The sequence below is a fragment of the Spermophilus citellus genome (assembly GCF_964194105.1).
Source record: "Spermophilus citellus genome assembly, chromosome: 1".
Classification (NCBI taxonomy): domain Eukaryota; kingdom Metazoa; phylum Chordata; class Mammalia; order Rodentia; family Sciuridae; genus Spermophilus; species Spermophilus citellus.
Window position 1 is genome coordinate 34,458,481 of NC_138182.1, and position 11,873 is coordinate 34,470,353.

Below are 11,873 nucleotides of genomic sequence, written 5' to 3' on the forward strand. Positions count from 1 at the left end.
TCTTTATGCCTTGAACAATAATAGATACTATCTTGCTGAAATAACTTTACCCTGAAAAACACAGTTTACATTTACAATTTCTTCTTTTTATGGCTAGAATGAGTTTATTATATATACCCTTGTATAGTGTTTCAGTGAAATATATATGGAGGTGATATTTGGAGAATGGTTTACTATGCAGGAATTTCCTGCTCTCCATTTCAAACATTTTCAATGGTGGAGTCAAATTAAGTACATTCCACAGGCTTTCACTAAAGCCAGTTAAATGGGAGAAAAGCCTTTCCTCATTCCTGCTTCCTGCTGGGTTTACATTGGCATAACCTAGTTAATGCAAGAATAAAATTAGTTCTAGAGTAGAAAGTAATGGTAATTCAAATAGATGTTTAAAAATCTATGGTTCAAATTAAGGGATTTAGTTTCTATAATTATCGCATGATATTAACTATCAGCATTCTTTGTGGGGTTCTTGGGCTTGGAGTTTGGAGGCGGATGGGATAGAAATAATTAATATCTAAGTTTTTTGTTTTTAAATATTTATTTTTTATTGTAGTTGGACCCAATACCTTTGTTTTCATTTTTATTTTTATGTGATGCTGAGGATCAAACCCAGGGCCTCGCACATGCAAGGTGAGTGCTCTACCTCTGAGCCATAACCCCAGCCCAATATCTAAATTTTAATCAGAGAATTAAAGAAAATGTCATTAGTACTATATGAAGTCTCAATTTATGGCAACTAAGACTCTAACATTAATATTTTAAATCTATCCATAAAGTTTAAAACCCTCATGAGTTCTGGGTTTATACACAGATGAACTCAAGTAATTCGCATTTACAGTAAATACTACATATCTCAATGCTCTAAGTCTTCACTTAATGGAAAGATATTCAAGCTTTTCTTCTTTCTTTTGCATAGTCTGAGCTTCAGACAGCAGCTCTGCATTTCCTCCATTCACTGCTCTTGACAGTCTTTATCACTATAGCCCTGCTGCCCTTGAGACCTGTATGTTGTTATTTGGCTGATTTCCATCCTTAATACTCCTGGATACCACCGTGGTCCTACCTCAGACCATCAAACCATTGACTTCTGCTCCTTCTCTATTTCTCCTCTCAGTAGGAGAGCTCCTGTCTGTTCTCAAGACAAGTTCATTTAGACTGATTCCCCCCAAGACAGCCGTCTCCCTTGTAACTCTTTTTTGCTTTGAATTACAACCCTCTACTTTGGTCACAGAGACATTGGGGGAAGGAGTAAGGACTGGCCAAATACAGCTCTGCATCGCTCTTGCTGGTGTAGTACCCCCAGGAACTCCATTATCTTTTCTGGATCTTATCCTTAGAGAAAAGTCTACATCCAAATTGTAGACTAGGAACAAGTTTTTTCCTTTAGTCCCTTGAGCCTGATGTAAATTAAGATGTGTCCCAGATCTTTGGGCTCATTCTTCCAAACTTTTTGTGCTAATAAAAGGCAAGTTTTCTTAGAATAGAGAACCTTTCCAGAGGGTGCAATTCTCTAACCTCTGTTCTAACTTTGACCCAGTCCAAGATGTTCTAACACATGTACATCTGTGTTATATAAAGACACAATACATACATGTTCCATATCTAATACAGTTCTTTTATATCGTAGCAAAATACGTATAATATAAAATTTGCCAACTTAACCACTTTTAAATGTACAACTCAATTGCATTAAGTCCATTTACATTGTGAAATCACAATCAATATCTGTTTTCATAACTTTTTCATCATCCCAAATTGAGGCTCTGAACTCATTAAACAACTCCTAATTTCTGCGTTCTCCATTTCCCTAATAACAATTATTTCATTTTATGCCTCTATGAAAATAACTTTTCTAGGTATAAATAAAATCATAAGCATTTGTGCTTAGCTCATGATGTGGCTCAGTGGTAGAATGCTTGCCTAGAATGCATGAGGTCCTCAGTTTTATCCCAAACATCACCACCAAAAAGTAAATAATAATAATAAGGATGATGATGATGATGATGATGATGATGATGTGTGCTTTTGTATCCAGTTTATTAACTGAACATATTTTTAAAAAATATTTTTGGTTAGTTGTTGACAGAACTTTTATATATATATTTATTTATTTAGATGCAGTGCTAAGAATTGAACCCAGTGCCTCACACATGCTAGGCAAGCACTCTACCACTGAGCTATAATCCCAGCCCTCATTGAGCACAAATTTTTTAAGCCTCATTCATGTTGTAGCATGTGACAGACTTTCATTACTGTTCAAACTGAATAATATTCCATTTTATATACCATAGTTTATTTATCCATTCATCTGTCTATGGACCTTTGACTGAGTTCCGTCTTTTTACTATTGTGAATAATACTGCCATAAATATGTATATGTAAATATGGGCTTCTTAGTTTCAACTGAAAAAACAAAACAAATAAATCAATCTACCTAACTAAATACATTACAATTAGGTAAGATATCCAGCTACTTTATTTAAACATAGGCCTTAAGGATTATATACATTAGCATATTAAGTCATTTATTAATATTGACTAATCCATTTATTTATATTCATTTATTGAATCATTCATGCAAATTATTGAAAGGCTCAGGTACACAAATATGAAGAAGATTTTTTGAACTTAAAGTTCTTACAGTCCATATGGACAGGTAAACAAGAAAATGAGTATTTAAAGCAATGTGGTTAATGATTAAAGTGTTGATCCACAGTGTGCTATGGCAATGCAGAGAAGGGCACTTAACCCCAAAGAGATTCAGGAAGGTTCCTTAGGAGAGATGATACTGGAACTGAGTCTGGAAACTTTAACAGGATATTATCTTGAGACTGGAAAAGTGGGAGAAGGAGTTTTCCTGGCTGGAAGGAGAATGTGAAAAAATAATGAAGGCTGGGAAAGTTGATTCAGGGAATGACATGTAGCTAATGTCTACAGCCTTGTGTTAAAACTGAGAAGTGGTGAGAGCTGAAATTGGAGAGCAGACAGAGTGAGATGATAAAAAAGCTACATTCAAGCATGTGCTGAGGAGTTTGAATGTTATCCTAAAAACAAGTCTGACGATGGGGTTAGTTCTCCGAAATATTTAGATACTTTCTGATGAAGAAAATGCTTCTTGCATTAGTTTGGATAGAGTCTTGTTTCCTGACAGGTCAGGCACAGCACTGCCACCTACTCAGGAACAAATTGTACCAATACTTAATAACAGTCCACCCACATGGACTTTTCAAATCAGTATAATTATGAGAGATTATAGTTCTTTCATGTTAGTAATTAATTTGTTCACTGTTCTTATCACTGATAAGTGAAAAATGAATGCCAGATTATCTATAAGTATTCCAAATTCTAAATAGAATGTTAAAACTAAAATGGTTTGAAAATTCTGTTTTATTTTGAGTCAGACCAGGGATATTTTATAAAAGATCAAGCGTTGCACACCTGTAATTTATTTTCTATTTGATGGACTGCACCTAAGGGACTTCTCTTTGCATATAGGCTAATCACAATGTAAAATGTTGGTGGACTGATAGAATTAATGGATCCAGGGTAAAAAGTGTTCCATTGTGTTAAGGGTGACACACTCTGTAAACCCAATACCAGTGTATTCCAATTTGGCTTCTATGACTCAAAATCAACCTAACATAACTCAGAGATAAAGTAACAAATTCTTTCAGAAAATAGTTCATTTGCAAATATACAAGAGGAGAGAGAGCCTTCTGAAATTATACATATTATAATTGTTCTAAATTTGCTAACAGTATATTTATCCTTAGCTAAAATTATGCAGAGATATATAGCAATGTCACCACACTAATGAAAATCACTATGACAAAAGGAGATTGCCTGTCTAACATGGGACTCTCAGAAAAAAACAGCCAGTTATATTCTTTGTATTTTCTAAAAGCAACACACCTAATTCACTCTTCCTGAGAAATTTCTCATACAATTCCAAGTCACCCTGAATGAATGTTAGAAAATCTGAGAACAGTAAACATTTTTCAAAAAAAAAATTTTAAAAATCAATCCACATGTAAAATACTACATACAGGATTTTTATAATCAAGATGGCTGAACTATAAATATTTTTATGTTTAAATAATGAAAATTTTGGAAAAATGACAAGAAAATTTCTTGTATCTAACCCAGTATATTACATAAACACGAGCATATTGCCATACATAGTGCACATGCAGATAATTTCTTTAAAGTATATCTGTCTGGGGCTGAGGATGTGGCTCAAGCGGTAGCGCGCTCGCCTGGCATGCGTGCGGCCCGGGTTCGATCCTCAGCACCACATACCAACAAAGATGTTGTGTCCGCCCAGAACTAAAAAATAAATATTAAAAAATTCTCTCTCTCACTCTCTCTCTCTCCCCCCTCTCTCACTCTCTCTTTAAAAAAAATAAAAAATAAAAATAAAATAAAGTATATCTGTCTTATAATTTTTCTTTATAACTATGTGTATGCTGTATAATAATATCTTTCTAGTATACATTTCTTTATGAGAAAGCCTAGGAAGAGAGCTACACAGAGACACTTATATGCAGTGAGCATGCTATAGAAAAAAACTCGTTTCGTGAATGTATCATCCACATCTTAAGGAAATATTTAATCTTTTAAAAAAATGTCAAATACCAATACAATGCTAATCCCAAGTTTTAATCAGTTCATATCGCTATAACAAAACTTATATGTAAAACTTATAAGTAAAATTTATAAGTAAATTAACTTATAAGTAAAATTTTTTGTTCAAATTTGGAAGCTAAAAGTCCAAGTTCAAAGCACCAGCACTTCTCATTCATACAGGGCACCTTTTTGATATATCGTCACATAAACAAGCTCCCTCAGGCCTTTTTGATAAAGGAATTAACCTTATTCATGAAGTGGGCCCTTATAACCTAACCATCTTCCAAAAGCTTCACCTCTTAATACCATCACCCAGGGCTTAGTTTTCATCATGTGAATTTTAGGGGGAGGGGGGTAAAAACATTCGGACCATAGCAATCCAAAAGTAACAGATGTTTGCTATATTTGCTATTAACTATTTAACACATAGAATTAAGTTTGACATATAGTAAATGTTTAAAACAATTCACTTAATATATAATAATATGCAACTTTTGGATAAAGTAGTTTTCATTCAATTTGAAGTAATTCTCTAAAATGTTAATGTTTGTTGGCCAAAGACAACCAGAAACACACATAAAGTTGTAAGAGTTGGGTTTCCTGCTAGTCACAGTGGCAAAGAATAAGTGCCATGGGAATAAGGTTGCATCTTAATACGGAATTACTATAGAGAACTGTCTATGGGATTGGGACACTGATTAGTGACTTTAAGGAGGATTGAAGGAAGCAGGGATAATTCTATAACAAGTATCTCCATCAATCTCATCTGGAAGGAGGGAGAATGAGTGTGAGACCAGTGCTATATTTAGTAGAGAAGCAGTTATTACTTATATTATTCAATATGGGATATTGAATATGGGTTTCATTATTTTTGTTACCTGAGAAAGTCTGTGTTTGTTTCTCTGTTTCAGTTTTCATTATGGAGAGACTTTATCTTTATCTTGACCACCATGTTCTGCACCTTCTCTGATGCTGGTGTTTTGAAATTTTCTATAGTAGGAGACTACTAAGAGTTAGCTAGTGGCCAAATTAGCTAGCTGCCAAGCCAGTAGCTTGCAACACCAGAGCATGCTGACATTGCCAGACAAGTTCCTAGCTTGTCTGGTTATGAGTGGGGCATTAGAAATCACCAGAAAGCACCCTCCTTCCAGATAATATTGACTGAGATACTCAGTTATAGAATTATCCTTGCTTCCTGACAAAGTCGGGTCATAGTAAATTTTGGTTCCTTGAACCCCACATACTTCACTAACCAGAGCCCTGATCCTGCCTGGCCCTTGTTAAAACTCCTTACCAGGATACACCCTTGGTCCCCATGGTATGAATTCTTTGGCATCGAAACTAGCAGGTAACCCAACTCATTCATCTCCTGGTGTGTTTCTAGTGGTCTTTCTCAAAATTAATCTACTATTTAATCTTTCAATTTTGACTTTCATCTTTCTTTTCTTTTCTTTTTTTACAAACTCAATTCAAACTTTAATATTTTTCCCTCTTTAAATAACAAGTACTTAATTGTCATGAGGCAGCTATTCGGTTTTTGATAACCACATACAGGGATACATTCATAGGACTGCTTAGAAAGTCCAGGTGAAATGGATATAGAAATAGAGGAAGTGTCATCTCAGAAAACTCAGTTATATATCAAAATCTATTTTGATATCTGGAAGTTTACAAAAAGGCTGAATTCTTCACACTAATTACACTTCCTGTAACTCAAGCACTCTTTTCTTGTCAAGAGCAAGCTGAATCTTATCCACAAAGGTAAAGGTGCTTAATGCTAAACTTTTCTTCTAAGCCTACATTTGGATTGTTTAAGGAATTGATAATGAAGAAAACAGTGTGGTCTTTCCACATTTTTACTAATTTAAGATTAGAACACTAAAAATTCATTCACCAACCATCTTCCTTTCTTATATTTTTCTTGGCACTCAAGACTATGGAAGCCTATTTTACTTTGTACTCTCACACTTACAAATAAAAACTTAAGGATATAAAGTGTGTACATTCTATAAAATAATATTGTCATTTAACCTATTTGGACATGAGACTTTTATACCAGAATTTTACATGAGGATCAATATTATGAATCAAACTTCCTTAAAGTCAAATGACAGAAAACTCAAGCCCTGTGCATTGTTTGTAAAGTCTAATGAGAGCATTTCTAGAACCATCACTATTGACAAACCAAAAAATTCTAAATATTGAAGATGGGGCAATGGGAGTAAAACACAAGTATTTCAGATGTCTCTCGTAAAGCTATCAACCTGTTAAAGCCACTCTCTACGTGTCAGAAAATGTTCTGACAAAAACCAGTCTGTCAGTAGTGGAGGTCACAGTGATATCTGCATTATTAATACTTTATGCTTCTATCTTTCTTAGAAGCAATTTGTTTAACAATTCCCCTTATCCCAAATCCTTAAACTCAATATTGTAGGCACAGAGTATAAGCAAATCTGGGATGTTCTCCAACAGATAAGCAATAGCATAGCTATGTTATTCTCAAATATACTGTTTAGATATTTTTTTCCTATACAATCAAATGTTCAGTGGCCACACTTTCAATTAACAACCTGCATTAGTTGACATTAAATGCATTTATTGTGCCACAGTCCATCTAGGCTTCCTTTTAGGTATTTTTTTAAATATGTATACGAGAAAACACCTGCTTTAGGTTGATTTAGGGATATTGACCTATAAGGACATCAACTCCACTTTTAAAGTTAGACTATTATTGGGTTTGCTGAAGGAAAAAGGTTGGGGGAAAAAAAAAAGATCACAACAAAGCTCTTTAGGTCAGTTAAAGGCCATATCTCTAGCTGGGAGAATAAAAAAAGTTTTTTTCACCAGCTCATACTCTAAAAATTAATGACTCTAATATCAATAGCAAGAAAAACAAATCTTCTAATAACCAGAGCTCACTCATTAGCAAAAAAGCAGTTTAACTCAAATGCTTTCAGACCAAAATATAACACAACCTACACAAACTGCCTCATCCATCAGTTGGGGAAAAAAATTGCTTTAAAAACCTAAATAAACTTGATATTTCTTACGAAGATAAAAATGGCCCAACTCCTGAGAAAGTGCTCAGAAGGACTAAAGGTGGTGTGAAGGCAATGTCTAGGGATTAACATCCCACAAATAGTTTTTAAGAACCTAGAGTACCACAAACACACTAAACTTGTCTATGAATTACAGAACAAGATATTGCTGCTGCTTCTTTTTATCTTTAGAAATAAACAATATCTGTAGGCTCTGCCCTTCAATGTGAAAGCAAGAAATAAGGAAAAAAAAATTGAAATCATCTGACACCCAAATGTTGGGACCATACATTTTAACTGTGAAACTAAACAGATCTACCTTCTCCTTCTTTCAAGAAGTGTGGTTACCGTACACACACACACCAAAAAAAAAAAAAAAAACAGAGAGAAAAAGAAAAACTAAAACAATCCAAACATGATTATTTTTAAAAGTCCTTGAAAGTATTAAAACTTCTAGAGGAAGAAAAGAAATGAGGAAAAAAAGGAACAAGGAGGGAGGAAAACTTAGGAAAGGCAGCGGGGGACAGGGGCAGGGAATCAATGGGCCTCTCTTTTATTTGGCGACAAGCAAGTGCAAGAAAGTTCATTTGTAATTTGTTCAGGTGTCTGTTTTCTGCGCACCTGCATTCTGACCAGAAGGGACTTTGAGGTTTTTCTGAAGCACATGAGCATCTGCAGGCTCTATCCTCTTATAGTAGTTCTATATAGTCTCAATAATCTCAAAGCCAAACTTCCTGTAGAAGTCAATTGCTGACTCATTGCTGATCTGAACGTGCAGATAGATGTTGTCAAAAGTGCCATCTTTTTCACAGATGTTTAGGACGTGATTTAACATTTTAGTTCCTATTCCTAGCCTTCTGTAAGGTGCAAGACATCCTAGTGTCATGATGTAAAGTCTCTTCTGATTCTGTGAATGATCCACCCTGCAGCATACTGCACCTACAGCAATATCATTGAAATAGGCAAGTTTTGCTAGCTCGCCAACCTCCAGCACATCCTTGTAGAACTTGTCATTGTAGCTGACTGGAAAAATAACCTGGTTCAATCTCTTCAACTGTTTAATATTGTGTGGTGTTACATCTCCCAACTGGATCCGGCTACCTTTCATCTTTCCCGCCTGCTGAGGCTGTCGTTACCACCGCTATCAACGCCGCTATCAACGCCGTCGTCCTCACCACGCCCTCAGCTGGGGCCACTCAACCCCACAAGCCGGCCTCCTCGCCTAGGGCACAGAGCTAAAGGGGTGACGGAGGCCGCGAAAGTCGAGGGCGGCCCTGAGTCTTCGAAGGGGGCGGGGGTGTCTCCAGCAGCCGCGCTGGTGCCGCTCCCGCCCGCCGCCCTTTCATCTTTATTTCCAATGGCTAACTAAATGTAGTAATTTCAAATTACGTGTCAACTCAAAGAATACTTTGAAGATAATCGCCTAAAATTTCAAAATGGAAAGACAGTCTGAAATAATGAGCAACAGAACTTCAAAGTGGTTACTTACATAATTTACGAAAGTATAGTGAGATTATGAGATTTTTACCTGCTTTGTCTGGGGTTTTTCTATATTCTAAAATATTTTTAAAGTGCGAAAAATGCTTTCAATACAATGTTAAGTATTCAAAGTGCTCATAGTTAAATTTTATAATTCTGTGATAGTGATTAGTAAATTTATATTATGAAGTTTTTTTTATACTATAAAAAATTTTGGATGAAACGGCTAAAAACAAATGAGAAACCAATCTTTACAATCTCACCATCTGTGAGACAGGGTGTTCCAATGTAACTATCAGAGAGACAGGGAGGTCCCTGTAGACATATGTAAGTACTAATATCTGTGAACCATTAAGTGGGAGCTAACCAGTTTGGTGGAAGAAGGTAAAACAAAAACATCAAGATTTGTAACTCCAAATTAGAGTCTCTCAGGCTTTCTATAGCTTTTCACAGGCTTTTTGTTTGTTTCACACTCTATTTGCAAGGGTTATGTTCCAGGACCCATTCATTCTTAAATCCATTTAAAAATGGCAACCAGAATGGTTTACAAGAACCAAACTTTATACTCAATTGTGAAACTAAGAAAAGCAAGGCAGTGGGAGGTGGAGGCCAGAGGGGTGTGCAACTTCTGATGGATATTTTTAACAATCTATTTCAATATCTGATTAGCATTATGAAATTGCCAAATTTGCTGCTCTATTTTGTCTGTCAGTGGGAGGGAGCTTGGGCAACTTCAAACTATGAGGCCATGAAAAAAATTATATGGTAGGAAAAGATAAACCTGGAATACATAGCCAAAAGTAAATCCAAAACAGTCTCTCATTCATTTACTGATGCAACAGATATCTATCAAATGCCTACTATGTGCCAAGAATTATGGTAGATCCTGTGATTAAAAAGATTGAAAACATAAATTTTATCAGAATTAATTATGCATTCAGGATGGAATGAACAGAGTGGGAATGGGGAAATATAAACAGACACTATCATATGCTATCTATATTAATTTCCTATGACTGCCATAACAAATTAATATAATCATAGTAGCTTAAAATAACATAAATTATTCTCTTAAAGTTTTGGAGGTCACAAGTCCAAAATGGTTTTCACTCAGCCAAAGTATGCATGCAGGGCTTCGACGATACTGTGGGACTGGGGATGAGCCAGTTACTGTTTTTTTTTCTAGCTTCTGGGTTCCTTATCAGTTGAGTTGTTTTTTAAATCTGAAAAGTTCAAATTATTTAAATATATTTTACTAAGTGTCTTTTTTTAGAACTGAAACTGGTTACAAAACATTAGCAGAAGACACAGAGATTTCCAATGCTATAACCCAATATCTTCCACCTGAGGCATACATTTGTTGCAATTGATGAACCCACATTTAGAAATCACTATCACCCTGAATTAATAATTGCCTTAGGGTTTAATCCTGGTTTTGTATATTCTATGGGTTTGGACAAATGGATAATTATGTGTGTTGAACATGATAACATTGAACTTGTTGTTTCACTGCCCTAAAAATCCTATGTGTCTGTCTGTGCATCCTTCCCTCTCCCAGGCAACCACTAATTTGCATTCCTATATTACTGAATATGTGTTTACATAATTAAATTCTAGGCAATTGCTCTAAGAGACTATTTCTGAGTTTTCTTGAACAAGCTAGAAAATAAGAAATATGACATCATATGACATTGATGATTTAACTGAGTATCATGTAAAATATATGAATAATTTTACTAGAATATGTTGATCAGTTACTGATATTGTAGTGTCAAAAGGAGAATCTTTCTCTTAACTGAAAGGAATTCATATTGAAAGATGCACAGTTTTGTGTTTTCCAGAATTCCAAATCTCTGAAGAGTTAGATAACACAGCAGATACTATTTTCAAATTGGTTTTTTTCACTTAGTAAAATGCATTTAAACTTCCTCCTTGTCTTTTCATGGCTTGATAGTTCATTAGATCTATCAGTTTTTCACTAACTGAAGGGCATTGAAGGACCTCTAAGTTTTGACAATTATGAAAATTCTGTTATAAACATTATGTCCAAGTTTTTGTGCAAAACTCTTTTGGATCCTAAAGTGGGAATATTGTTATTTCTTTTAAAATCTCCCCACTAACATGATTGTACCACTTTGCATCCTCACCAGTAATTAGAGAGTTCCTGTTGCTCGTCATATTGCCAGCATTTGATGTTATCAGTATTGTCAATTTGGGCAATTTTAATAGAAATTGAGTAGTGCCTCATTTAATTTATCATTTTAAGTTGCATTTTCTAGAAGACATATCATGCAGATCATTTTTTTCCATATGCATGTTTTCCACCTTTATGTCTTTTTTTGGTGAGGTGTCTATTAAGAACTTTGACCCATGTATTAATTGGGGCATTTATGTTCTTGTTGAGTTTTAAGAGTACTTTTTATACTTTAGATAACTGTTGTTTATTTCACATGTTTTTTGCATTTTGTATGGTTTTTCTTCTCATTTTCCTGAAGTCATCCTTTTCAGAGCAGAAGTTTTTTATTTTAATGAAGTCTGGTTTATTAATTCTTCCTTTCATGGATCATGCCTTTGGTGTTGCAATCAAAATGTCATTGTCAAATACAAAGTCATCTAGATCCTTCTCCTATGTTATCTTCTAGGAGATTTATAGTTTTGCATTATGTATTTAGGTCTGATCCACTCTGGATTAATTTTGGTGGAAAGCATAAAGACCTATGTTTAGAATTAAAT

At 34.8% G+C, this 11,873-nt stretch overlaps 1 pseudogene across 1 annotated transcript; it reads right to left on the reverse strand.

Annotated features, from left to right (window-relative positions):
• Nucleotides 1–8,168: 8,168 nt before the first annotated feature.
• On the reverse strand, nt 8,169–8,996 carry LOC308653581 (N-alpha-acetyltransferase 50-like; annotated as a pseudogene). Its single transcript has one exon. The product of its transcript is annotated as an N-alpha-acetyltransferase 50-like (transcript).
• Between the last annotated feature and the right edge of the window lie 2,877 nt (nt 8,997–11,873).